Here is a 25,401-nt window from a genome sequence, read left to right as displayed (position 1 = left end):
GGGGGTAAAAGCAACATTCGGCACCGGGGGCAGGTCAAGGCGAGGCGGTCACGTGGCGGGCGCTCGGGCCAATGGGGGGCCCCGGGAGGACTCCGCACCGCCTCACCCCCCAACACCGGGCTCGCCTCTTCAGCTCATATAAGGTAAAAGGCAGAGGGGCCTCTGTGGCCAAGGAGCAGCGGGCAAGGGGCTAAGGGGAGGGGGGCCCCGTGCCAGCCATTTAAAAATGCCCCGTGGCAATGAGGGGTGGCAGAGGCCCGGTCAAGTTAGTTGAGAAGCAATGACACCCCCCAACAATCCCCTAAATGGGTTGAGCCCCGTCTCCAGGCTGCAAGGAACCACACCTGGACCAGACCCCAGGAGAGGTAAGAACCAGTGGCAGACACGGGGTCTGCGAATGGGGGGGCATCTGGGGCATCCTCCCCAAGGGGACGCTATATCCAGGGGTCTGGTCCTTGCTCTCTTGCTGACCTGCTCTGTGCTTTCACCTTTCCGGGCCTCAGTTTCCCCATCTGCACAGGGGCTGGACTGGATGATCTCTAAGTGCCCATCCTGCCCTGCCCAGGACCTGTGGTCCTGTTGGCCAGGAGGACTCCTGGTGGCTGTGGTTAAATGGCGGTGGGAGCGGAGGGAGCGGCGGGTGGTAATGTCCTGCCGGCCGCCGGCCCCAGCCTCACTGCCATGCCCAAGTCTGGGCCCGTCTGTCTCCCTGGCTTCTCCGGAGACACCGCTTCTTCCTTGTTCTGTGAGGTTTGATTTCACAGCTCTGAGAGCCTGGGGCTCCTGGCAAGGAAAACTGTTTTCAAATAATGGTTTCAAGAAGCAAAGCTGGAGGCAAAGCTATGTCAGCTCAGGCTCCAGGAGACAGGCAGAGAGGCAGGAAGGCCAGGGTGCTGGCCGGGGGTGGGGGACGTGCGCTCCAGCCCCAGCTCGGCCTCCTGCTGCCTGGCCCTGTGGCCTTGGGCAGGCACCCTGCCCTCTCTGGGCCATCTGTACCATGAAACCGTTGGACAGTGTGGTCTCCATGCAGGACGTAGCTTCTTGAGCCCTATTGGAGCCTAAAAGACAGCCAGTGTCGGGAAGTTTCCCCTGGAGTCCCTGAGCTGAGTCCGCCCTTTGACCAGAGGCTTAGAGCCCAAGCAGATGCCTGAAGCCCATGCAAGCTCTCAGGCTGAGCCTCAAGTGACAGAAAGGAGCTAAAGGGTCTCTGACTACAGGCTTGGCCAGGGGAGGACCAGCCCACAGGCCTGAGGCCTCAGGATGAGCCTGCCCCCCCCACCCCTGGAGCCTCTGGTGGGGAAAGGGCTGATCTATGGATCAGGAGGTGCAGGGCCTCAGAGTGGGATGAAGCTAGAATGGAGAGCAGAGGGTTTCAGGAGGGGTGACACGGCGTGGTGGGGGCCTCAGCAGAAGGCAGGAGACGTGGGAGGCCGGGCTGTGTAGGGGTAGAGGCTAGGGATCAGCACTGGAAGGCATGCAGACAATATGGCTTTTATGAACAATGCTCTGGCCACATCTGAGGCCCAGAGTGGACACAATCCTCCAGCGCCAGCCCACCCAACACCCTCACCTGCCCCACTCTGGTCACATAAGGCCTGAGGCCATAATGGTCCAAAAGGAAACTCTGGATCCAACTGCCTGGGTCCAATTCTGGCTTGTTTACATATCGGACAAGTGACCTTGGGCAAGTCACTTGCCATCCCTGAGCCTCAGCTTCCTCCTCTACAAAATCAGTCTGGTCTTGGTTCTCACATTGCTTGGTTATCATGGAGAGTGAGGGACATAGGCACACAGGATCAGGGTCAGTGGGGCTGGTGTTACGTTACCACCAGACCCTCCTCCTCTTGAGGGGCCAGATGACCTTCGCTATGTTTAGAGAGAAGTGGGAGTGAGACCCAGACACAGAGTGCTCAGAGTTGCTAAAGGGAGAACAGGGTCTGAAAAGGGGCAGGAGGCCTCAGTTCAAAGGTCAGAGATTAAGGTGCACAGAAGAGGGGATCAGCTTGAGATGCCTAAAAGGCTAGGTGAGGTCTCCTCTCCTGCATTTACAGCACATTGTGTGGGCAGGGTGTCCCTCAGGGTGGTGTCTGAGCCACCGTATACTCATCTGCTGACAGGGAGTCCTGGGTGGGGCCCCAGAAATCTGCATCTCCAGCTCCCAGGAGAATTCCGACACACGTGGAGTTTTGAGAATGCTGGGCTGTCAAGCAGCCTGGGACCCTCGTAGACACAGCTGAAGCAACTGGATCCACCAAGAGAGAGCGCAGCTCTAGGTCACACAAGAGTGCTGATGACAGGGCGGGGACAAAGCAGCCGCTCTGCTCAGCCCTGCGCTCCACGGTGGTGGTGCTGCGGATAGGAGAATTCTCTAGCGATGGTTACTTACTTTCGGGGCATTCCCTAAGGCCTTTACGAGAATGCATTCACTTAATCATCACAACAACCCTGTGACGTAGGTGTAATCATGATTCCCCTGGTACAGATGAGGGAACTGAGGTGTAGAGGTGAAGTGGCTTGCCTAAGTTCACACTATCTTGTGCCACCTGCCCCAGCTGCTTTCTCCCCCCGCCCCCACCGGGGCTCTCCCATCCTCTGCCCTGCCCCTCGGCCACTCCACCCCAGAACTTCCTGCAGACCCTCCAAAGTACCTCGTGAATATACACGGAGGATTTCCTGGGAGCCAGGTACCAGGCTGAATGGCTTGTGGTATCATTTGGTCCTCCTAGGATTACCGAGAGGCGGGACTCAGCATTGTTCCCTTATCCCCAATTTATAGAGAAGTAAACCACTGGAGCTTACCCCAGGTCACATGACTAGAAAGTGGCAGAGGGGATGTGAACCCAGTCTGCAGCTCCAAAATGTTTGCTCTTAGCCTGCCCGCCACGACCCCTCTGAGGGCAGTGACGAGGAACCCCACTTCAGAGAGGAGACGAGGCTAAGGGGGTGACCTCGCCAGAACTTGCGTCCAAGTGTTCTAGTTAGCTTCACAGCCACTGCTTGCCCTCCAGCCCCGCTGCTGTCCCAGGAAGGAAAGGGCCTTGCTTGTTGCTGGTCCCTAAGAACCACTCCGCAGCTCTCTGAGCAAAATCAGCCCTTACCCAGACTGGCCAGTTGTGGGGAATTGCTGGTACACATAGCCCTGAGGAATAGAAAGTTCCAGGCCCAGTGCACCACGGACCCTCGGGGCTGTATCGGATTCCCTCGAGGAGCTAGGGAGATGGTCTCTGAGGTCCTCCCTGCTGGGCTACGCCTGGGCCCTGCCTCAACCGCAGCTTTCCAAGTGAACCGTCCCCAGGGCTCAGGGCCATGGGGTCGTGCAAAGAACCGTGATAAAGGCTTTTTCTGAATGTTGTTATTATGACTATTTTTGTCCATGTCTCCCGGGGCCCAGGAGCCAGAGTTTCTCTGGAATCGATACCTAGAGAGAGAGATTGCTAGGTTCTGGGGTACATGCCTGTCAACTTTACAGGAGAGCGCCATCTTGTTTTCCAAAGTGGCTGAACCAAGTTACAATCCTACCAGCGGCATATGAGCATCCCCCTCCTTGACCACACTTAAAATTGTCAGATTTCTTGAAGTATATATGTTAACGTGTTTTATTTTTTTCTCTATCAAATTTGTATAATAAAGAATGACAGGAGGGCGCCTGGCTGGCCCGGTCAGTAGAGCATGCCACGCTTGATCTCAGGGTCGTGAGTTCAAGCCCCACGTTGGGCCTAGAGCTTACTTAAAAAAAAAAAAAAAAAAGAATGAAAGGAAAAAACAAAAATGCTGCTCACCACTGTCCACATGGGTATCTAGAAATGTGCCCTGCATGCACCAAGTTGCAGAGCATCCGGAAGGGGCTGGGGCAGGAGCGGGCCCTGCCCACGTGGCCTGCCCCCATCCCAGCAGTAGGCAATATGCTCCAAGCAGAGGCCGCCTGCCAGATCATCTGCAGGAATTCGGGGGAAAGAGCCCACGGTGGCTTCCATCTCCTGATGGCCTGTCTAGACGGCCCCACGGGGCTTTACCACGCATGCGAGAGCCCACAGAGCCGGCCCCCTCCCCGCTTGCAAAAGAGGCTTGTTGGCAGCCATGCTTCTCCACCAGAAACCCTGTGTCCAGTTCACAGCACACCTTCATGCACAGCACCAGTCACCCATTCTCATGGCCCATGGGGACCAACTCATCCAGGCCCCTTTTTGCTCAGATGAGGAAACCGAGGCCAACTCCTGAGCCAGGGGGCTTTCAGAGCTGGGGTGAAACTCTGTGCCCAGATGAAGAGGGGACCGGGGTGGCGGGCCAGAGGGCTGCCCGAGCAAGAGGCTGGTGGTTAAAGTGCCAAGTGGCAGTCAGGCCGCCTGGGTTTGAATTCCAGATGTTCCTCGTAGCACCTGTGACATCGGGCACCCTAAGAATTCCTGTCTCGTCAGGGTATTGAGTTGTCTGGATTCAACGGGTTAAGACTCCTGAGGGAACTCTGGACCCTCAGAATGGTGACTGGCACACGGGAAGTGCTCGACAACAACTACCTGCTAACATGTGGTAACAGGGGTCCCCCCATCCACAGGGGACACGTTCCGAGACCCCCCAGTGGACGCCTGAAACCGCAGGTAGTGCTGAGCCCTACATGTACTATGTTCTTCCCTATCCTTGCAAACTGATGATAAGATTTAATTTATACATGCATCACAGTAAGAGATTAACGATAACTAATAATATAATAGAACAATTATAACCATCCGTTGTGATAAAACTTATGTGAACGTGGTCTCTCTCTCAAAATACCCTACTGTGCTTGCACTCATCCTCCTTGGGATGCTGCGAGACAAGACAGTGCCTACGTCAGCACGTTGGCACTGTGACACAGCGTTAGGCTACCATTGACTTTCTGAGGCTCATTCAGAAGGTGGGTCATCTGCTTCTGGACGGCAGTTGACCACGAGGAACTGGAACTGTGGAGAAGCAGGGGGGCTGCTCTACTAAAGGCAACTTCTTCGGGAAGGAAGGAGGCGCCGTCGTGGGCTTCAACTCTTCTTTCCCCCAGGGGCATAAATGGCCCTTGTCCCTTCAAAAATAGCAGTTGCCATATACCAAGGTTTCCCAAGGGCCGGGCCCTTTGCCCAGCACTCTCTGAGGTAAGTACCATCCCCTCTCCGGGGACCCAGACGCTCAGAGAGATTTAGTCACATGCCCGAAGTCACAGGGCTTGTAGGAGGCCAAGCTAGAGCTCAAACCCAGGTCTGGCTGACCCCAGAACCCATGCACTATACTCCAGCACTGCCCCAGTGAGTCTGGGGGCAAGAGCTGGTTCTGGTTCCAGCTGGTCTAATAGGACCAACTCTCAGCATTTGGAAAGGGGACCATTGGAAGCCCGTGCCTCCTTCTCGATTAAGTATTGTTATGGTAAGGGGATAGACAGAGCTCTCCCTCCCCATGCTTGCTCAAAAGTGCAAACCTCAACCAAACAATCCTTCTTGCCAACGAGCACCCCTTAGTGTGGGCTGAGGACCCTGGGGGGCCCCATCAGTCCGGGGAGCCCCCGACCCAGCACAGCCCATCAGAGATTTGAGGGGAGCAGGGAGCTAGACCGAGGCTGGAAGAGCAGCCTCACCCCGGTTCCTCGTCAAGGGCCCATAACGGCCACAAGCCCAAGTCCCCTCCTGAATGGCCCTCCTCTGCCCCCATGCCATGCTCCAAAGGAGATGGAAAAGCCCCAAGCGGGGAAATACACTGGACCCTGTGAGCTTAACAGGGACACCGCTCAGCTGCCACTAGCTTCCACCCCATACCATCCTCCTCCTCTTCATTCAGGCAAACAGGGAGGGGCCAAAGTGTCCAGAGGGAGGCTGCCATCTCAGGATGGCATCTGTAGTGGCCATGGCACCCCCCCTAGCTGGTCTATCAGGCTCGAGAGCCACTAGCCAGTCTACCCGGAGAGTGCCAGACCTCGAGCATGTGACCCGACAATCCCATTGAGTCCAAGGGTGTCGGCTGAGATAAGCTGGAACAAGATGGGGAGAAAGGGAAAGACTCAGGCTAAGACTCTGACCCCAGCTCTGTAGCCAACACATTCGGGTAAGTTCCTCTGTCCCTGTGGGCCCTTCGGGCTCCGATGGTCCATGATTTGGGATGGAAGGGAGATAGCTCGGGTCATCCTGAGCTATCTATGGCGGCTCCCCAGACTCTCAGGGAGAGAAAATCTGGGACAGAGGTGGTCAGAGCTGCAGGGGCATGCTTTGGATAGAGAAGAAAGCAGAAGGCTTTCCAGGTAGAGAGTTCTGTGTACGAAGGTATGGAGACAGGCCTGGAAGGACACTTTCAGAACAACAAACAAGCCCGTTTGGCTGGAACAGAAGGTAGGTCTAGCAGCTCAGTGCGATTTGAGGCTGGCAAAGTGGGGAAGGTTTGGCCGTGGAGCGGATTGAACAGCCTGCAACCAAAGCCGCACAGAGTGGTAGAAGTCCTTTTTGGTACCCGTCTCTGGGAGGGAGTCCCTTTCTTTACTTAGCCTGTTTGCCCCCACACCACCAGGCCAAAAGCCCCAGTGGCAGGGGAGAGACTTGGGGATTTGGGCACTGGTGACTCTGAGACATCAAATCATGGGACAGGAGACCTCAGGGTGGGGTCAGGAGGGGTAGGAAAGCCAAGGGCGGTAGTCTCCATCTGTAAACCTCAGAGGAGTTTTCTAGGGAACAGGAATTTCTTCCTTGTAGCCCTAAAGGACGGGGCATGCAGCCCCAGAGAGGCCGATGTCAGTGAGATATTAGGAAGGAGTCTCCAATAGTCTGTCCAAAGAAAGATAAGGTGATTGGGAAGCAGTGAGTTCCCCATCACCAGAGGTATGCAAGCTTAGCACAGACACTGCAGAGAGAAATCAAACATTAGAGGAGTATGGGCCTCATGGCCTTTCCTACCACTAGCCTGGGTCTTCACATCACAGCCCTAGCTGCCTGGGGACAAGCCTCCGGGACTGAGCTCCCCTGCCTCCTGGATGTCAAATTCCCAGCTAGGCATGACATCAGTTCTTCCCGGACTTCACAAGGGCTCTCGAGGGACCCTCCTCCCTCCCACTTCCTTTTACCCCACTGCTGCTCTTTGCCCTTCCCAGGGAGCGCCAGGACTGACCAGGGAGACCTGGAGCCTGGTTGTAAGACTGGGTCCCCAGGGAACACTTAGCCGATGGCCTTCCACCCCAACAGGAAAGAGGCAGAGGGGGCCAGGGTCCCTGGGAGTTCTGTTCACACGCCCCAGAGAGTCTACATGGAAATTCCAGGAGGGTCACAGGGAAGCTTCCAATTTAGAACAAACTGCTTTATTTTTGTCCCCCTTCCTTTCCGGTCCCTCCTCTCCCCCAGCAGTGGGTGGGGGTGTCGCAGGAGGCTGGACGAGGAAAGCAGGCCTCCTCTTTGGGCTGAGTCACAGAAAGAATGAGTGGGGAGAGATGGGGTGTGGGCAGATGGGAAGGTAGACGGCCATGTGGGAAAGAGGAGAGGGAGGGGCAGAGTCAAGGGCATAGCCAGGCCTGGCCAGTGTCCTGGGCGCTGAGCACGAGGCATGCCTGGACACTCAAGACCGGAGCTCCGTGAGCTATGGGTTCAAGCTGGGGTCAGAGAATCAGCCCGGGTTCCCAGAATAGATAGAAGATCTCAAGATTGGGGCTCCCCGGAACCTTGGGCACCGGGTCCCCAGCTCAGTGGACCATAAAGCTACGAAGCACTGCTAGATCTGTCTTATTCACCTTGGTGATCCTGGCAGATGCTTAGTAATAATTCCTGGTGATGAATTGTAAACTCATTGTGTCATAATCCTGTTAGAGCTAAAAGGGACCTTCAAGAGCATCAGGCCCCTTCCTCGTGTTACCGATGCAAAACCTTGAGGCCGCCAGCAGAGAGGGACTTGCCCAAGATCACACGGCCAGAGTGGCTGCCCAGCCCTGTGCATCCTTCTCTGCCTCTTCCCTGCCTCTATCCAGAGATAGAAACTCTGGGATGGTCCTCAAAGCCAAGGGAAGGGGTCAGAGGAGAGGCAGGTGTCCCATGAGGACATAACTATCTCCAAAAAGGAGCCAAAAGTTGATGGTGTATTATGAGTTCTGGCTGCTCTGCCCAGGAAGGCCCTTTTCCTGGCCAGAGAGAATCCCCCAAATTGTTGGCTGCTGCAGATGGGAGGCCTCCTGCAGAGGAAAGAGCCCAAGGCTGGGAGGGGAAGCCCTTGGTTCTATTCTTGGCTCTGCCCCAACCCTCTACATAACTTCGAGCATGACCATGAGCATGAGGCCTTTTCTAGTCTCAGTGTGTCCAGTGAGGGGCTGGCCCTACCGGCTTAAACAGTCAGAGGATCCATCCATGATCTGCCTCAGTCTCCCGTGAGGCCTCGTCTCTCTCTGTCCTGGTCCATCTGAGCTTTTGCTTCAGCGCAGGAAGTAGGTCAGGCACAGGAAAAAAATAGCAGCCTGCAGATTCCCCTCTGCCTGCGGGCAGCATATTCTACACCCGAGCTCTGCCGTCCAGCCTTGGAATTCCCAGAGAGGCAAAAAGCTAAGAATGCCCTTAAGATTACCCCAGTGAGAGGATCTGAGACCAGAGAGGTTCAGCAGATCGCTCAAGGTCACACAGCAAACCACGTGCCAACAGGGAAGTGGGTCTTGGGTCTCCGGATGACTGGGCCAGTGCTCTGTCCACCAACCACGTTACCCTTTAGAATAACGGGCAGGGAAGCCATCCTCATGTGAGCCTGGGACCTATTTACCTTGACACCTCAAATGTCCACACAGAGAACCTACAGTCTCTTCCCTTCTCTGGGATACAGTTTCTTCTAAAAGTAGGGAGATGGGGTGGACCAGATGTCTCTATAAGCCCTTCCACCCCCATCACTGGGGCTCCACCAGGACCTCAGAGCTTTCCAGTGTGGTCGCCTCAGCCCTTGCTTCACAGAGGATGGAGCTACCCAGGCCAGGACACCCCACCAAGTCACAACCCCCACCCAGCCTGTCCCACGCCAGACCCCAGGGCTGGGCTTCGTCCAGAACTACAGACTCTGGCCCAGCTCCCCCTCTGAGGATCTGAATTTTTCTTACCATAAAAGGGCAAGCGTGCCTCTCTCCCGTCCCTGCTGCCAGCCCCACTGGGGGAAAGGCTGAGCTATTTTTAGAAAACTCAAGGGTTCGCTCCTGAACTGAAGATGGAGCTTGTCTGAGCCTCCAGCTGGGGAGCCCCTTCTCCGCCCCCCCCCCCCCCCCCCCCTCCCCCCCCCCCCCCCCTCAGCCCTCACCCCTCTCCCCTCACCTTCCTCCCCGCCCCGACTCTTGCCCTCACTACCGGCCAGTCTCTCCTCCTTTGTTCTCCTCCCTGAGGTTCTTCTCCCCAATCTCAGAGCCAGCTCCCCTCCCCCCAACTCCCTCCTTCAGATCTTGCTTTGGGAGGACGGAGAAAGTAACACATCTGCACCCCCATCCCTTCCTAAACACTATTTACAACATAAATTCCAAACATCCGCCATCTGGTTCTAGGAAGGGCCAAAAGATATTTAGAAAAGGAAGTCATGATTATTCCATCTTCAAAGCCAAAGGAACTTAAAGGCCCCCTCTCTCCCGCCTTCCTCCCAGGGCCTCTTTGTTAAGATCTAACTGATTAGGATCCCTCAGCGAGTAGAAATGGTCAGTCCCAGCTGGGCCTCTGACTGTATCCCCTTGAGCTGGTTGCTTCTCCTCTCCACGCCTCGGTTTCCCTATCTGAGCAACGGGTGCACGACTAGAGTGCCTCCAGCACTAATGTCCTGAGACTTTGAGTCCTGTTGCAGAAAACCCACCTGGGTCCAGGTCCCTGGGGCCTGCTCTGAGCTGAGCAGTAGGGTGGGATGGCGGGAAGGAGTGAGAGGCAGGTGGAAGCGCTCCAGCCCCAACCCTTGACGCCCCTCCTCTCTCATTCCATGGAGATCCATGCAGATCTTCCTTCACACTGACACTAACACTGAAGGATGGCTTGGGGTCGAGCCATGCCCCCTATCTATTTATCCATGGAGACCAGACCCCTCCCCACCACATCACAGTGAGGCCCAGAGAGGGGAAAGCACTTGTCTACAGTCGCACAGCCTGGCTACAAGTGACCTGGTGTCTAACCTGCTGCTCTTCCCATCCAACACATTCCGGAAGAAACCAGCATTTGTATTATCCGAAAAGCATCACTCAGTCTCAGCACACTAGGACTCTGGAGGTTCTTTGCAAAGCAGACAGGACAGAAGGGAGAACTATTCCCTTTATCATGTTTCTTCGTGTGTTTTTCAAACAGACAGCATGCAAGGGAGAAACACTGTGGACAAGAGGCCCAATAACAGCCAAAATGAGAAGGCTCCTAGCTTCTGGAGACACGCAGCCTTGCCAGGGCCCACACGCCTCCACCTCCACTGAAAAATGCTTTCTCTGCTCACAACCCCCTTTCCATAAAAACGAACACAGGCCTGACAAAATACCATGAGACACTGACTCAGGTTGTCACTCTGTAAGAATGGTAGCAGGAATAGTCCAGTCTCATGGGGGGAGCCGTGGAAGTGTATGTCAGGCTGCCTGATGCCGGTCCTGAACGTGACACTCACTAGTCTCGTGACCTTGAGGGAGTGCTGTAACCTCTGGGAGCCTCAGTTTCTTCATCTGTAAAATGGGAATGACAAAGGTAGCTAACTCCTAAGGGACTGGGAGAAAGCCTCTGTACAGGAAAGTACCTGGCAAGTGCGAAGCACATTGAAAGCTATTGTTATGATTACAGCATGTCCCAGTGTAAGTCACTGCGGGGTGGCTATTGTCACTGTCACTGCGTGTCCCTCTTTGTGTTCTCACTGGAAGGTCAGGGTGTAGGAGAGCCACGGGGATCCTCTGCCCCCGCTCCCGGAGCCCGAGCACCTCGAAGCCGGCCTGGTCTTCTGGGCCGGGCAGGCGGGGGCCCCTTTCCTCTCCCTGTCCCCCCGTTTTCCTCCATCACTCTCCATTCAGCCTTAAACTGCATTCCCAGGGCTGGCTCAAAAGTCCTCGGCGGCCGCCTTCCCTGGGGAGGAAGTAGGGAGCGTGTGAGGCTAGTGAACTCAGCTGGGGTGTCAAGGGGGTGAGAGGGCGTCCTGGGAACAGAGGCCCAGAGAAGCCGCATAACAGAGGGGCCATGGAATGGGGCCCCACACGGTAGCTCCCACCCCAGCTCCCACATCTTCTCTGGATGCCTCTCTGGACCTTTGCCCTCATCCTTCCCGCTTCCCTTTCTCCCATGCCTATGCCTCGCTGTGGGTCCGGCCCTGGGCTCCTAATGGAAATCGCAGCCATTTATGTGGGCTCACTACGTGCCACCAACTGAGCTTGCATTTGATATCGACTTCATCTGACCTTCACAGACAAGCCTGAGGTCGGGGACCACGTTCAGAGAGGTGAAGCCACCAGCTCTCGATCACATAGCTAGAAAGAGCTGGGGGGCGAGATTCAGTGCAGATCTGCCTGCCTCCGGAGCCTGTCCGTTCTGTTCTTTGCAAATTTATGTTGGAAACCCCAGGACCCTAGAGCCCAAGGAGAACACAGGCTGTAGGACATGCACACGCATGAGGGACCCAAGGAAGGGGCGCTGAGGGCAGGGAGCCCTCTCCAGAGAGAACCGACTGCGGCCATGGGTTCGTGTGCCTGCGTGGAGCCCCGACCTCGGCCCTCTCCCACTGTGGTGCCATCTGGCTCGCAGATGTGGCCCATTCCCCGGCCCTCGTGTCCCCTGCAAAGGAGCAAGGCCAGCAGAGGGCACAGCGGCTTTTGCAATGACCGGAACGATGTGAGCTTTGTTTTGGGGTCGTTCATCAGGCCGCCGCTCGGGCTCAGGAGACAGCTGGATGGAGCGTGCGCAGCCCTGGGGTCAAGCTTGTCTCTGGTTCTTGCTAGCAGATGAGGAGCCCGGGCGCGTCGCAGAGCCGCTCGGAAGCTCAGTTAAGCGGGGAGGTTGGTCCTACCTCTGGCAGTGGTTGCGAGCGTACCTGCAGTTACGGAAGGCAGCCTTCGCGGGCTGAAAGCCTTGTACGGCTGGAGGCGGTCACAAGTGGCCCCAGGTCACAAGGGCCCTGTCCCTTCGGCCTTGACCACCGTGTTAACCCCAAGTTTTGACCTACCCCTAATCAGTTCCTTTCTGATGTATGAGGCCAGAGGTGGAGCCATTCGTCAGAGGGTCCTCTGGAAAACTTCCTTCCAGACCCATTCTTTCGCGATGGGGCCTCAGTGTGCTGGGAAGGGAAAGCAGCCCCTCCTGCTCTCAGAGCTTCTTGCTACTCAGAAGATTCCCTTTGAAAGCCAGGCAGGCAAAGCGGGCACAGTGGCTGCCTGGGCCCCGAGGAGCAGGCTCTTTGGGGCCTGGAAGATCCCAGTAGTTTCAGCCTGAGGCTTCTGAGGACCCAGCAGGAGGCCAGGCCCATCCTCAGGCCCTCGGAGCCCAGAAACCCAATCAGGACCCTGCCCCCAGAGGCCAGGGCTCTGGCCACAGGGCACCCCAGCATCCTTCTGAGAGGCGGTATCTTTGTTTCGTGCAGGCAAGGGCACTGGCTGTGGAAGCCGCTCCTACAACCCTGACATGGGAGGAATAAGCCCCCCAGAGAGGGCCCTCTTGAGGACCGGGAAGGAGGACAGGCAGCAGGGGCCCTGAGAACAGAGCTGTGAGGGCATCCTGCCCCTGCCTGGTGCCCACACCCCCTCCACAGCCCCACCCCTGCCGCTCAAGGCTCAGGCAGGGGCCCCGCGCCTCAGGACACATTCGCCGTCCCAACCCTCAGAATGACCGAGAAACCAGGTCTTGGGAGTGGCAAGAGTTGAAGGAAGGCCCCTGCTGATGGAAGGGGTGCGGGCAGTTCGGGGCAGCTAGGTGTGGGTTGTAGGTGAAAAGAAGTGGGGTCACAGAAGAGAAAACCAACCGGGAAGCAAAAGTCCACCCCACCCCAGGCTCCCTACAAGCCAGCAAGGCAAAGCCTGTGTGCTACAGAGAATAACAGATTTGGGGGACACGTGGAGAATGACAGCCATCTTCCCTGGGAAGGAGTAGACAGGGTCGGGCTCTAAGAACAGGTGCACCTGGGGTTGGTGAGCCTGGTGATTACAGAAACAGCTCCCAGGGCTTAGGAAGGGTCTGGGAGCTCCGGCTGGGGCCGGGGGAGTGCAGCGCTGGGCACACAGTGGGGCTCAAGAAACCGTAGCAGTTTGGGTTTTTTTGTTTTTGTTTTTCCCCTACCCATCACTTTCTTTTACACTTGCCAATTCCAGTTCCCTGCACATGGAGCAGGCAGGGTGAGGTACGGGGCTCCATAAGACAAATAGAGAAACTGAGGCACGGGGAAATGAAGGAACACCCTCTCACGGACAGTCAGTTGCGGCACGGGGTTCTGGCACCAGATCTCATGAGGGTGGAAAGAGCGGACCGGACGAGGATCTGATGGTGGGAGGAAGACGCAGGGCTCTGACGAGGATCTGATGGTGGGAGGAAGACGCAGGGCTCTGGCTGGAAGCTGACAGTCCAGGACAGGGGACGAGGCCCAGGCCTGGCTTACGTAATACGGCACACCTGCTCACCTCTGCAGGGCCCACACGTGCGAGCCAACATGTGCTCCAGCACAGCGTGCACACCCGCCCTCGCTCGCGGGCCAACGAGCCTCCGAGCCTGCGTCTAAACAAATTGGATTAGGAGGCCTGCAGGCCCCTCCCCCCCCCCCCCCCCCCCCCCCCCCCGCCCCGCGCGCACACACACACTATCCAGCCCCGACACTGAGCAGGCCTGCAGAGCTGCCAGCCCCGGAGACCTGCCCCGGGGCCCCAGGAAGAGGGCCGGGGTCTGAGAGGATGCCAGGATGATGGATGGGCTAGCTCAAGAGCACACAGGATGTCGGTGCTTGGGCAAGGCTCATTTCTGAGCCGTTCCCAGCAACCCACCCCCGCCTCCCCTCCCCCAGCCTCTCCCACGATCGATCGCTGCCGCCAGGGCCCAGAGCCCGGGCCCCCGAGCAGATCCACCCTCATCCCTCAGTCCCACAGTTGGGCAAGTGAGAACTGCTCAGCTTGGGAGACAATGGCCTGGGGACAAGACACAGGCAGACACTTCACAGGGAAAAGGAGCTTATGAACAGAGAGACAATGCCAGTTATAAACGTGACATCTCTGTGCTTTCTCATCCATTGTTTTGCTCAATCCTCAGAGTAGGCCTGGGACTTGGGAAATGATGCCCATAGCACAGATGTGACTACTGAGGTTTGCTATTGAGTGATTCCAGAACTCCCCTTTCCTGAGCCCCGAGTCTGCTCCCCCAGCCCTGTGTGGGGTGCTGGGGGCATCTAAACAGAGCAGCTTCCTCTTGGGCTTGGGCCCTGGGCACTGGGGCCCCCCTAGTCTTCCAGGGGAGCAGTGCCATAGATGCCTTTTCCATATGGCGCATGGGATTGGCTGAATATCATCACTGAGAGTAGCCTTAGCAATCAGCCCATCAGAACGCAGACCCCGAAGTCGGCCCCAAGTGCAAACCCTGCCTTGCTCCCTTTCTAGCTGTGGTGGTCCAGCTAGCCTCTCCAAGCCTGGTTTCCCTTCTATGAAATGGAGGTACAAAAGCTCCCCCTTTGTGGGGCTGATTGTGAGGATTAATGAGTATTTTGCCAAACCCCCATTTGACATGGAAAGAAACAGAGGCAAGAGAGGGAAAGGGCTTGGCCAAGGTCACACAGTGAGTTGGGGATAAAGTCGGGACCAGGTCGAGACCCCCCTCCCCCACCCCTCCTCCCAGTATAAATCCTCCCCACTGGCTCCACACCAAGTAGCCCAGAGGCCATGACAGGCGGCCAGCCTATATAGGCCTCTCTGGGGACATGTCCTGGGACCCACCCTCCACCTTCAGCCCTGCCCTGGCCTCCGTGGCACCAGAGTCCCAGGTGACCAGCAGTGGCCCCCAGCCCTCAGTGGTGGTGGAGGGTGGGGGAGCGCAGTGACGGGCTCCCAGCCCAGAGCAGCCTGGCCATATAAGGGAAGGAGCCAAGGAGGCCTCCTCACTCAGGCCTGGCGAGAAAACCCAGACAGCCGCTGTTTATTTTCTCCTTCCCAGCCTCCCGGAGCTTCCCAGGAAGACAGAGGTTCCCCCCGGCTGGGCTCAGCGATATTTCCTGAGGACAGTGGGGAGCAGGGAGGGGAAATTAGCCCATTCTCTGGGAGCAACCCCCCAGACTGCCACCAGCCAGCACCAGGTAAGAATCTGCCCTCTAAGAGTCCAAGGCCACTGTTCAACCGTCTCCTTTGACAGAAGGGAAATGGAGCCACAAAGAGGGGAAGTGCCTGGGAGAAGTGACCACACCAGTTGGTGATAGAACTCGGGTGTCCCAAGTGGCCCCCTGTCTCCTGACTGAGGTACAAGAGTAAGAAGGATCCTCTCCTGGAGCAAGTAGAATAGGAAGGCTACCAAACCCCTTCTCCTTTGAAGGAGACCAGGGGTCAGGGCCAGCACTGTCTGCCTGCTGGGCAAGTAAGAAAGACTCAAGGGAAGAGTTCCCAGGGCTGAGAGCCAAGAGGACAACCTTCCTGCATCTCTGCCCCTCCTCCCAGCCCACCAGCACCTCCTCCGGGAAGGCCTCCCAGCCTCCCCCTGGGAGAGGAACCTCTTTGTCCTCCAAGACCTTGGCAGTCCTTTCTCAGGCTCTCCCTTGTGCCACTTGGGTCTGCCCACCATTCACCTTGCCAGGGACATTTTCCGTCCATCTCAGCCTGATTACGCTCCTCCGGGGCGAGGACCCGGTCAGGTTCAGTCCCACCTCCCCTTAGCAGGTAGAAGACGCCCTAGGTTTGCTGAATGTTCAGGTGAAATGGTTAGACCCTGTCCCAAACCCAAAGGATTGGTGAAGTGACTGGGGAAGGAGACATTCAGCGTAGAGGTTAAAATGAGGGCGCCGGGGCTGGGTGTCCTGAGTTAGGAACCCAGCTCAGCTCCTAACTCCATAGACTTGGAAAATTCCCTTCCCACAGGGCCTTGGGGACACAAGGGCATTAGCAGGATTAAAACAGTCAATAAACAACGACAGTGCTTATGACAGTCAGCCCCAGCAGATTTTTTTTCTAGATACAAGGGAACAGAACGACGCAGCCTATAGCCAGAGGAGAGGGAGGTAAATAGATTCCCCCGGTCAAAGGCTGCTCATCAAGCCCCTGTCCCTGCGTCAGAGTTTCTCCCACAAAAACGTGGGGCTGCCTCCCATCTCCTTCCCGCCTCCACACCCAGGAGAGGCACCATCTTCGCAGCAGTATTCGGAGCTGGGTGGGCTGTGCTGGAAATAGCCCGCGACTCCCCTGCTTCAGCCAGGCTGTGCCGGTGGAACCATCCCCGCTCCATCCTGGCCCTCCATGGGGCGGTGACGACATTGGCCCAGCAGCCTCACCAGCCGTGCAGAAGGCTAACGGCCACGGGCGCCCCTTCCCGAACCGCGGCCACTCCGATGCCCCCTTTCGTATTTTTCCCCTCTCTGTAACCAGTCACAGCATCTGTACATTGAAGATGAGTCATTTGCACGTTTGTACATTTGTACTGTCCGTGAACACCTGTAACACTGCCCATCTTGAGCGGATGAAGGTAGGAAGAAACGGAGTGAAAATGGAACAGTTCCTACAGGAGAATTCCACATTAGAGAAAGGCATTTCTTTGGCTGGGAATACCTCAGGAAGGGGCTGTCTCACTCAGGAGGTCATGGGGACTGACCTGCCCCAAGCAGCAGACGAGAGAGAGAGAGAGAGAGAGAGAGAGAGAGAGAGAGAGAGAGAGACACTCTTCAGATCAAGGCCAGATTTCGGATTTCTGGGAGAGGCGTAAGAGACGCCTTTTTTGTTGTTGTTTGGGTTTTGTTTTTGGTTTTGTTTGGCTTTGTTTTTGCTTTCTTCCAGCCCTAAGGAAAGCCTACCCATCCCCCTTAGGCCTTCAGAGATCTCTGAAAGTATCTGTCATCCGTTATCACGGCCACCGCCGTAATCCAGCAAAGCAGGAAGGTCCCCCGAGGGTACCCTGAGAACTTGACGGGGCAGGAGGAACAGAGGGAGCTCGGCCTGTCACTCAGAGAAGTTCCCCCCCAAGCCAGGTCTCCAGAGGAAAATGAATTATCGACATGGGCCATTCAATCATCCAGCCAATGGCATTCCCCGGGGACCATCAGCATGTCCAAAGACCTCAGCAAGGCCCAAGGACACCCCCAAATTAACAGATGTGGGCGCTATCCCCAGGGAACCGCATACTAGCCCAGTCAGACCCGGATGCAGATAGTTCTGACACTGGAGAGAATGAGGTTGAGGAAAGTAATTCAGCCATTCAAGCAACGCTTACTGAGCGTCTATACGGCCGGAAGCTGCTTTCAGGGGTGAGCACAGCCAGCCGTGTCCCCTCCCTCATGGGTGGGCCATGCAGCCCACAGGTGGGGTGCAGGATTAGAAAGAGGGCACAGCATGCGTGAAGACGTGGACGGGGGTGTCCTGATGTCTGAGGAAGTTGAGGAGGGCTTCCCAGAAAAGGTGGCCTTTTGAGTAGACTCTTAAGCCCACGAAGAGGAGATCGGCAGGGGGCGCGAGGGGGAGCAACACAGCCCCTGGGAGCCCAGAGGTGGTGGGCACAGGAGAAGAGGAAGAGACCTCGTGGTCTTTGGTGAGGGTTTCAGAAATGAGCTGGAAGGAGGGCGGGCACTTTCAGGATCTTACGCATGGAAGAGATATGACCACACTTACATTTGGAAAATCACTCTGGAAGGATGTCTGGGAAGGATGGGTTGGGAAGGATGGGTGGGAAGTTGGGGGGCGGAGGGATTGGAAGCTGGGAGACCAGGTAGGAGGCCAAGGCTAATGTCTGATGGTGTAAACTATCAAGTACCATGAATGTGCTGTTTGGCTCAAGGGTACGGAGCATAAAGGTGGGGCATAGGGTCACCATATAGGGTGAGTCCATTTATTGGAATGTCTAGAGTAGGCTGCTCTCGAGACAGAAAGCAGTCTGCCCAGAGCCGGGGCAGATGGGGAATGGGGGGGGGGGGCTGAACGATAAGAGGTCTCTTGCTGGGGTGATGAAGTGTTCTAAAACTGATTGTGGCAGTGCTTGCACAACTCGGTGAATGTATTAAAAACCATTTCATTGTACCCTTTAAGTGAGGGGGCGGTTACATCTCCATAAAGCTGGTTTTTAGCAAAAGGAAAGAAAAGGGAGGTGGAGGGTTGGTCCCAGAGGGCTGGGAAGCCAGGCCGAGCACAGGAGGGAGACACGGTGGGGTGGGGGCAGTTACAGCAGTCTGGGGTGGGGGCAGGCTGCACGGTGGACTGCGGCCCCGCTGACGCCCCCTCTCCTGCCTAGGGTGGAGCCCCGACAGCAGCTCCTGGCTCCAAGCCGCACCCTGTCTCCCAGCCTGAGGTGCAGTGCTGCATCTCTGGTCAGTTGGGAGTCTGAGATGAAGCACTGTAGCTCGGGAAGGGAGAAGTTGTTCTGCAGCCGTCAGCCTGGACATGGTAAGTGGTGGCAGTGCTTGGGGACACCGGGAAGGATGGGAGCATTTCCAGCGTCTGTGCGGTCAGCCAAGGAAGTTTCTGGACTCAAATCCTACCCGTGCCTTGATCAGCTTCATGATACTGGCCAAATCCTGACTCCTCTGTGCGCCTCAGTCGGTCCATCTGTAACAGAGGGGTTGGGGCATTCGGTGGTGACCAATGCCCGACACCCTGCCTCTGCTTTCTCTTTCTGAGCCCATGGTGCACCCTGCTCATCAGTCAGGGCATCCTTTCTTGAAGAGTTCAGATGCATCTTCAGAATCCTTCTCAACACTAAGCCCTGGATAGCTACTGTTAATGATTCAGAGCTGAAACCCATTTGTCATTTGTGGATTGGACAATTCCTAAAAACCCTTGCATCCCTGAAGACCAAAGTCCCAAGCTTTGAGTCAGGCTCCTCATTCTTTGGGTGCCTAAACTTGGCTCCAGGCTATTGCCTGAGCCAGTCCAGGCATTACACAAATGTCCAGCCTGTCTCAGAGGCTTCCGACAAACAAGGAATAGCAGAGAATCACCGCGCTAAGCACAATCTTATTTAACCTCCCAACAAGCTTGGAAGGTGGCCAGTGTTATTGACCCATTTTACAGATGAGAAGACTGAGGCTCAGTTAAGCAATTCACCCACGGCCATGCAATGATTGTGTCAGCCAGGGTTATAGCCTAATCTGTCTGCTTTCAGGTTCGTGTTCTTACCTAGTCCAGTGCATGTGATTTTAGAACCGGGGGGTGGGGGAGCAGGAGGAGAATATACTAAATAAATCTGGTCTTCTCCTTTCATCTTCGGTCGCTTTTCATAAAGACAGACCTAGAGAGTTTCCACTGACCCCATGGACTGCCTTACTCCTATCCCTCCTCCCAAACTCTATCTGTCACACCTTAACCAGGAGGTCCTCTCCTCTCCCATTACAGCTGAGGAAAGCTGAGGCTAAGGGGCTTGCTGGAGATCCCCAGGGAGAAAGTTGCCGCAGACCACGAACTGGATCTGCCCAGGGTTTAGACTCAAGCCCTCCCTCTGGCCGGAGACTCAAGAACACACACAGCCCCCGGCAGTCATGGGGGGAGGGGGGCTGGGATGCCACCAGATGGTTTCTGGTCAACAACACGGCCTTTGACTACAGGAAAAGTACTTTCCAGGGCACTTGAAGTTCCAGTCACTGCTCCTGCTGGAGCCATCAGCCAGTCCCGCGATCCGCGGCGTCCACACTGACTCCTGCAGATGGGACTGGACACAGAAGAAGATTCTCGCCAGTCCTTAGGGACATGGCCGGACCCTGGTGCTGAAGGCCCCTCTCTCACCTTGTCCTCACGGTCCAGTTTTCCCAGGAATCCCTTAGATGCTAAGATGGGGATTCCTGGAAATACTGTTCTTGAGGTCATGGTTTAGCAGCTGGACTCACCTGCCCCCACCCAGAGCTGTCCCCGTGGGACCTCAGCTCAAGCTCGGGGTGAGGCTCAAGTAGGAGGCCGTGCGCTGGAGGTAAGAGGGCTTGCCCACGGTGTTCTTGACCTTTAAGCTGCTTTTTCTTTCCATTTTGTCCGTTTCGTAACACTCCTGTGAGACTGGATGTGGGAACCTCACCACGGCTGTATTCTTGGGAAATTCGTCCAGGCACTCAGCTGAGGAGTGGTTGAACCAGGTCACCATAAAGTATGTGCTTCTTCCGGTCCCCACCACGGCCCCTCACCCCACTTCCCAGCATGCCCTGGGATGGGGGCCAAGATATGGTATTTACATTATTGATAAACTAATAAACGCACATGAGTTTATTTTAGTAGTTTATTAAATCAGTTAGATAAACTAAAAACCATAAGTCTTAGTTCGATTTGCAATGCAACCACAGAAAAATGAACATTTTTTTCATCAAAGCCCAGAAGACCAAAAAAAAAAAAAAGCTCAGAGCGCCCTCTTGTGGTAACACCTGCCTCTCCTTCCTTCCAGGAGCCCCGGGGCCTCTCTGACACACACAATACACGCTGAGGCTTTCCTTTTGCCCGCATCACTTTGCGTCAGGGAATGCGTTAGCCCGCCCATCACCTCATCACCCAGGGTGCCTCCATCACTAAGAGTTTAATCCCACTTCTGTAGCCTGGCTTCGTCCTCAAAACTCTCAGTGTGGTTGGTGAGGCTGAGAGGTGAAGTGACCAGCCCAAGGTCACCCAGGCAGCCAAAGGCAGAGCCGGAATTGATTCCAAGTTCAGTGGCCTGTGGCAATTCCTTAGCTAAAAGCAAAAACTAGGGGAAAAAAAAAAGAAGAAAAGAAGAAGAAGAAGACTGTCTGAATAGACACAGGGAATGCCCCAGACCCGAGGTGGTCCTGCTGCTGGACTAAAACTTCTTGCAAACTCTTCCTAGTGCTTTTCATGGACATGGTAGGGGCGGTAGGTGCCATGACCCTAGAATCCTTACCCGCAGGTCTCATCCCCATGCTCCTAGGGACCAGATGGCTCTCACATGGGGCTCCGGCTGTCTTCCTAGCAGACCATATTGAAGACCTTCATGAAGGATGAGACCCCCTCCTCCTCCTATATAGAGTGGAGCGGGCCTGACCCCGGAGATAGCTGACTTGCTCCTGGTAAATAATAATAATAATAATAATAATAATAATAGTGTCCATTCATTGACTGTACAATTTGCCAGGCACTCCGCTAATCCCTTCCCAGGCATTGTCTCATTCAGTCCTCACTACAACCCAGTGAGGTAGGTTCTATCCTTTACCCTATTTCACAGACGAGGAAACCAAGGCTCAGAGAGATTAAGAGACTCGCAAGGCCACCCACCTAATAATAAGCTGGGATCACATCAAGTCTGTGTTTATGCTTTTAACCTGCTCTTGCGCCCTCCCTCCCATGGGCCTGGCCTACCTGTTGGCGGGCAGTCTGCCTGGGGCTTCCTCTGGGGGAGAGGGTAAAACAATCCTTCGGTGAGACCCAAGTGGTCCATCCTGTGCCCCGTGATTCTAATAAAGTGCTGGACCCTTGCCCTTTGTCCTGTTTCTTCCTGGGAACATGGGGGAAGGGAGAGGAGGAGGAGGCAAAGAAGAACCTGACAGCCTGTTTTAGTTTGTCTGGACTGTCATAGCAAAGTACGACAGACTGGGGGGCTTAACAAGAGAATTGTATTTTCGCACAGTTCTGGAGGCCGGAAGTCTCAAATCAAGGTGTCCGCAAGGCGGCTTTCTTCTTGGGCCTCTCTCTCTGGCTTGTAGACGGCTCTGTTCTCACTGTGTCCTCGCTTGGTGTGTGTCTGTGCCCTAATGTCCTCTCCTTGTGAGCCAGTCGTACCGCATTAGGGACCACCCAGTAACCTCATGTAACCTTAACTGCCTCTGTAAAGACTCTCTCTCCCAATACAACCACATTCTGAGTTACTGGGGGTTAGGATTTCAACATGAATTGGGTGGGGGAGGACACAATCCAGCCCAGAACAAAACCCCAGCTGAGATAATCCCCAAATGCTTTCACTTTGCCAACCATTTCCAGGGGCCAACATAGATACCAATCAGGACCCACACTGGGGCAGTCAGAAGCCCCAGGAAGCTTCCAGGCCACATCTAAGAACACTCGGCTACGGCGGGTTAGGGTAGGAAAGAGCCCCACGAGGTAAGATCCACTGGGGTGGGACCAAGGCACAAGCCGAGGAGCCTAGCCACATGGTGACCTCTCCCCTTCAGTCCCAAAGGTGTGACCAACCAGGTCAAATAGGAAATCACACCTCACATAGGTGTTAGGGTTCACAGTGAACTCTGGACTTCAGCTGTACCATGGGCACCATGGCCAACGCTTGGGGTCATTCTAAATACAATCGCTTCCCCTTTAGCACGATCCTCCAAGCTCTGCTACATTTTGAGGGAAAACAAATCCAACCACCTGACAAACAACCACTGACATGACAATTCCCAGATGCACAAAGCCTCCCCACGTCTCTCCTTGGCCCCCCCAGCCCAGGCTGGGAGGAGCGCCTGCACGCCTGCCCTCCTGAGGAGCCGGATGTCCCTGTGGCCACTTGGGAGCCACAGGGAGAGGGTGGGAGAGGCAGGCCGAGGGCAAGCCCCTGTCGCTGTGCACTCCACTCCACTCATCCCTACGATACACCCCTGCCCCCAGTTTGTTCACTTTTGAAACAGGACCCAGTCAGAAGCTCACTGGCCTTGTCCTTGTGGTTGTTCCTTCTAGAGCTCCCACAGCACACCCTGGGGAACTTATTGCCAGCTAAGCTGCGCCCTCCTGACAGGATCCCTCACTGTCACTGAGGTGGCCGGGCGCTGGGGTGGGCAGGAGTAACAGCAACCATCCCACAGAAGGAGGAACCTCTTTATTCACTTCGGTGTGACTCCGCCGGCCTTCACTGGGCCGCCATGTACGTGCATCTAGCGCGGGGGACAACAGAGGACTCCCGCGTTGTGAGGACAGACTCTATCACACACACACGTAAATATGAGATCCTGCCTTCCGTTGCAGAAGGTCAGTGCTGGGACCGCTTCTGAACACAGCCTTCAAGCAGTAACAGTTTTCAACACCTCCCTAAATTCCCCAGGCCTCTGTCCTATGAGGAGAAGGAACTGGCACCCCTGGGCACAAGTCCGGTGACATGTCCCAAGGACTATTGGCCCGGGCTCTTCCGGCAGGAGAGTCTACACCTCCTCTTACTGCTGGTAAGCCCGGACCCGGTCCCTCCTGGAGGAGTGGCTGAAGGGGCGTGACTGGGGCAAGGGAGAGAGGGTGCCGCCTTGTGGCCGACCCTGGAAAGACAGGCCTCCTTGCTTAGAAGGACTTCCCATTATCATTTATTATTGATGACCATTAGCTGACACATTTACGTAGGATTTTGCATTTCAAAATGCACTTTCCATCACAGGACCTCATTTGATCCTTGCAATGAGGTGCATGTTGTCATCTTACTTTTACAAAGGCCCAAAGGGTTTAAGCAATACTCATTAAAATAGTACTACTACTAATAATAATAATAAAAGTAATAGCACCTGATTTATTGAGCCCTTACTCTGTGCCGGCCCTGTGAATTTGTTTTATGCAAATTATCTCATTTGTGAGACTTGTGGTGGTCCTTATGATACAGATACAGAACAAGTTCCAAGCATTAGACAGGTGTCCAGGGTCCCATAACCAGTAAATAGCTCAGTCAGGAAGCAAACCTGGGATCATCTACACCTGCTCCACAGCCAGGCTAACCATTTCTTATATAACCTTGGAAAAAGGAGTGTCCAATCTGGTCTTCCAGCTCCCAGAAGATTCCCCAGCTGCCTCAGGGTGGGAAGAAGGCCCTAGGAGACTTCACCCACCAGGATCGATCCTGCTATAGATCCCAACATGCTGTTGGTTCCAAGGGCATGCTGTTGACCTTGAAGCCAAGAGCCCCTCTTGGGGCACCATTGTCTGCCTTCTGGTGTGCCTTGAGGAAATTGGCAAATTTGGCTCAGCAGAGAGAGATTTTACATCCTGTTTCTGGGGAAAGGATCCCCAGCTCCCTGAGAGCTGCTTCTCTCCTATGGGGACAACAGAAAGTCACCCCAAAACTGCTGCAGGATGTCATCTGATGATCAAGACAAAGGAAGTGAAATGGAATGCTCTAGAAAGCTGCTGACCCTGAGGGAGCCTGAGGGAGCCCAGAGGACAGTCTGGTCTGCAGGGGATTACACACCCCAGCAGTCCTGTCATCCTGGCTGGCAGGCTGCACAGGCCAAGGTCATTGCTGTGAAGAGGGGACCCAGGCCCGTCCCTGCATTTCAGATCCAGAGAGAGCCTCTCAGGGTCATGGGAGCAGGCAAAGTGGACACCAGCTTATGGGATATGGGAATGGCACTCAAGTGGCTCACTCTGGGACACATAGGGGCATGTCAATTGCACTCCAACCTGTTGGAGACCGGAAGGAACCACAGCGACATTAATTTAGAGACTCTCCGCTCTGACCCAAGCCATCTGCCATTCCTTCATCCCAGAACTATGTGTTTCCTTGGCCTGTTCATCCCAGAACAATTTCTGACAAAGGGGTATACACATCTGCTTGCATACCTCCAGTGACAAGAACCTCAGCACCTCACCAGTCAGCTCTAAGTCAGGCGGGCCTTCCCTTGTTGGGGAGAAATTCTTATTTCTCCCATTTCTTCACTGCCTACATTTACACTGCCTTGATTTACAAACAATGGAGCTGGCTTCCTTGGACATCTCTCCTCTAGGCTAAACAAGCCCAGGCCCCCAGTGGACCTTGGAGACTGAATTTAACTTTGTTTTTCTTCCTGCACAATCAAGCCCTGATTTTAAGACCCCTTCACATCTTTGGGATCAGGACCCCTTCGAGAATCTAGTAAAAGCTGTTAACCATCTCCATGGAAAATAATGCACATCCACACAAAATGTTATGCATTGCGTTGGGGGTTCCATGGGCTCTAAGAACCCTGTCCTTAATGTCATAGTTTCTAGAATGTGGTTGGCCTTCAGGGTTAATTTATGTATTTGACAAGTGTTTAGGGAGGGCCTACTATGTGCCAGGCACTGTTTCAGGTGCCCAGAATGGAAGTGCGAACAAACCAAATCCCAGCTCCAAGAATTTACAGTCTAGAGCAGGAGACAGACACAGACAAGGAAGCCAATACGTAAGTCAATTTTATATCGTGACAAATTCAAGGAAGAAAATGAAATGGCGTAGTATAACAAGGAGTGGCAGGATGAAGAGTGTTACTTTAAGCTGGGGGGCCAGAGAGGGCTTGGGGGGTGACATTTGAATAGAGGTCAGGTGACAGTGGGGAGAGAAGGGCCTGGGGGTCAGGCAGGAGCAAGGATGAGTGTCAGGACCCTGAGGCAGGAGGGGCATGGGATCTTCACACAAGGAGACCAGGGAGGCTGCAGCCTGGAGGGGAGGGGGC

At 55.2% G+C, this 25,401-nt stretch overlaps 1 long non-coding RNA gene across 2 annotated transcripts; it reads left to right on the top strand.

The window, feature by feature from the left end:
• The first annotated feature begins 178 nt into the window (after positions 1 to 178).
• LOC141372385 (uncharacterized) lies at positions 179 to 23,865 on the top strand. 2 transcript variants are annotated; one of them, XR_012377573.1, is made up of 3 exons: positions 179 to 365; positions 15,069 to 15,207; positions 16,919 to 23,865. It is a non-coding gene; the product is annotated as an uncharacterized lncRNA (long non-coding RNA). The 2 variants fall into 2 exon arrangements; XR_012377572.1 differs by having other exon boundaries at positions 16,889 to 23,865.
• Positions 23,866 to 25,401: the final 1,536 nt, after the last annotated feature.

This window comes from Callorhinus ursinus, unplaced genomic scaffold (assembly GCF_003265705.2).
Source record: "Callorhinus ursinus isolate GAN/ISIS: 27379988/994484 unplaced genomic scaffold, GSC_fseal_2.0 scaffold3, whole genome shotgun sequence".
NCBI classification, from domain to species: domain Eukaryota; kingdom Metazoa; phylum Chordata; class Mammalia; order Carnivora; family Otariidae; genus Callorhinus; species Callorhinus ursinus.
This window is presented reverse-complemented; position numbering and strand designations above follow the sequence as displayed.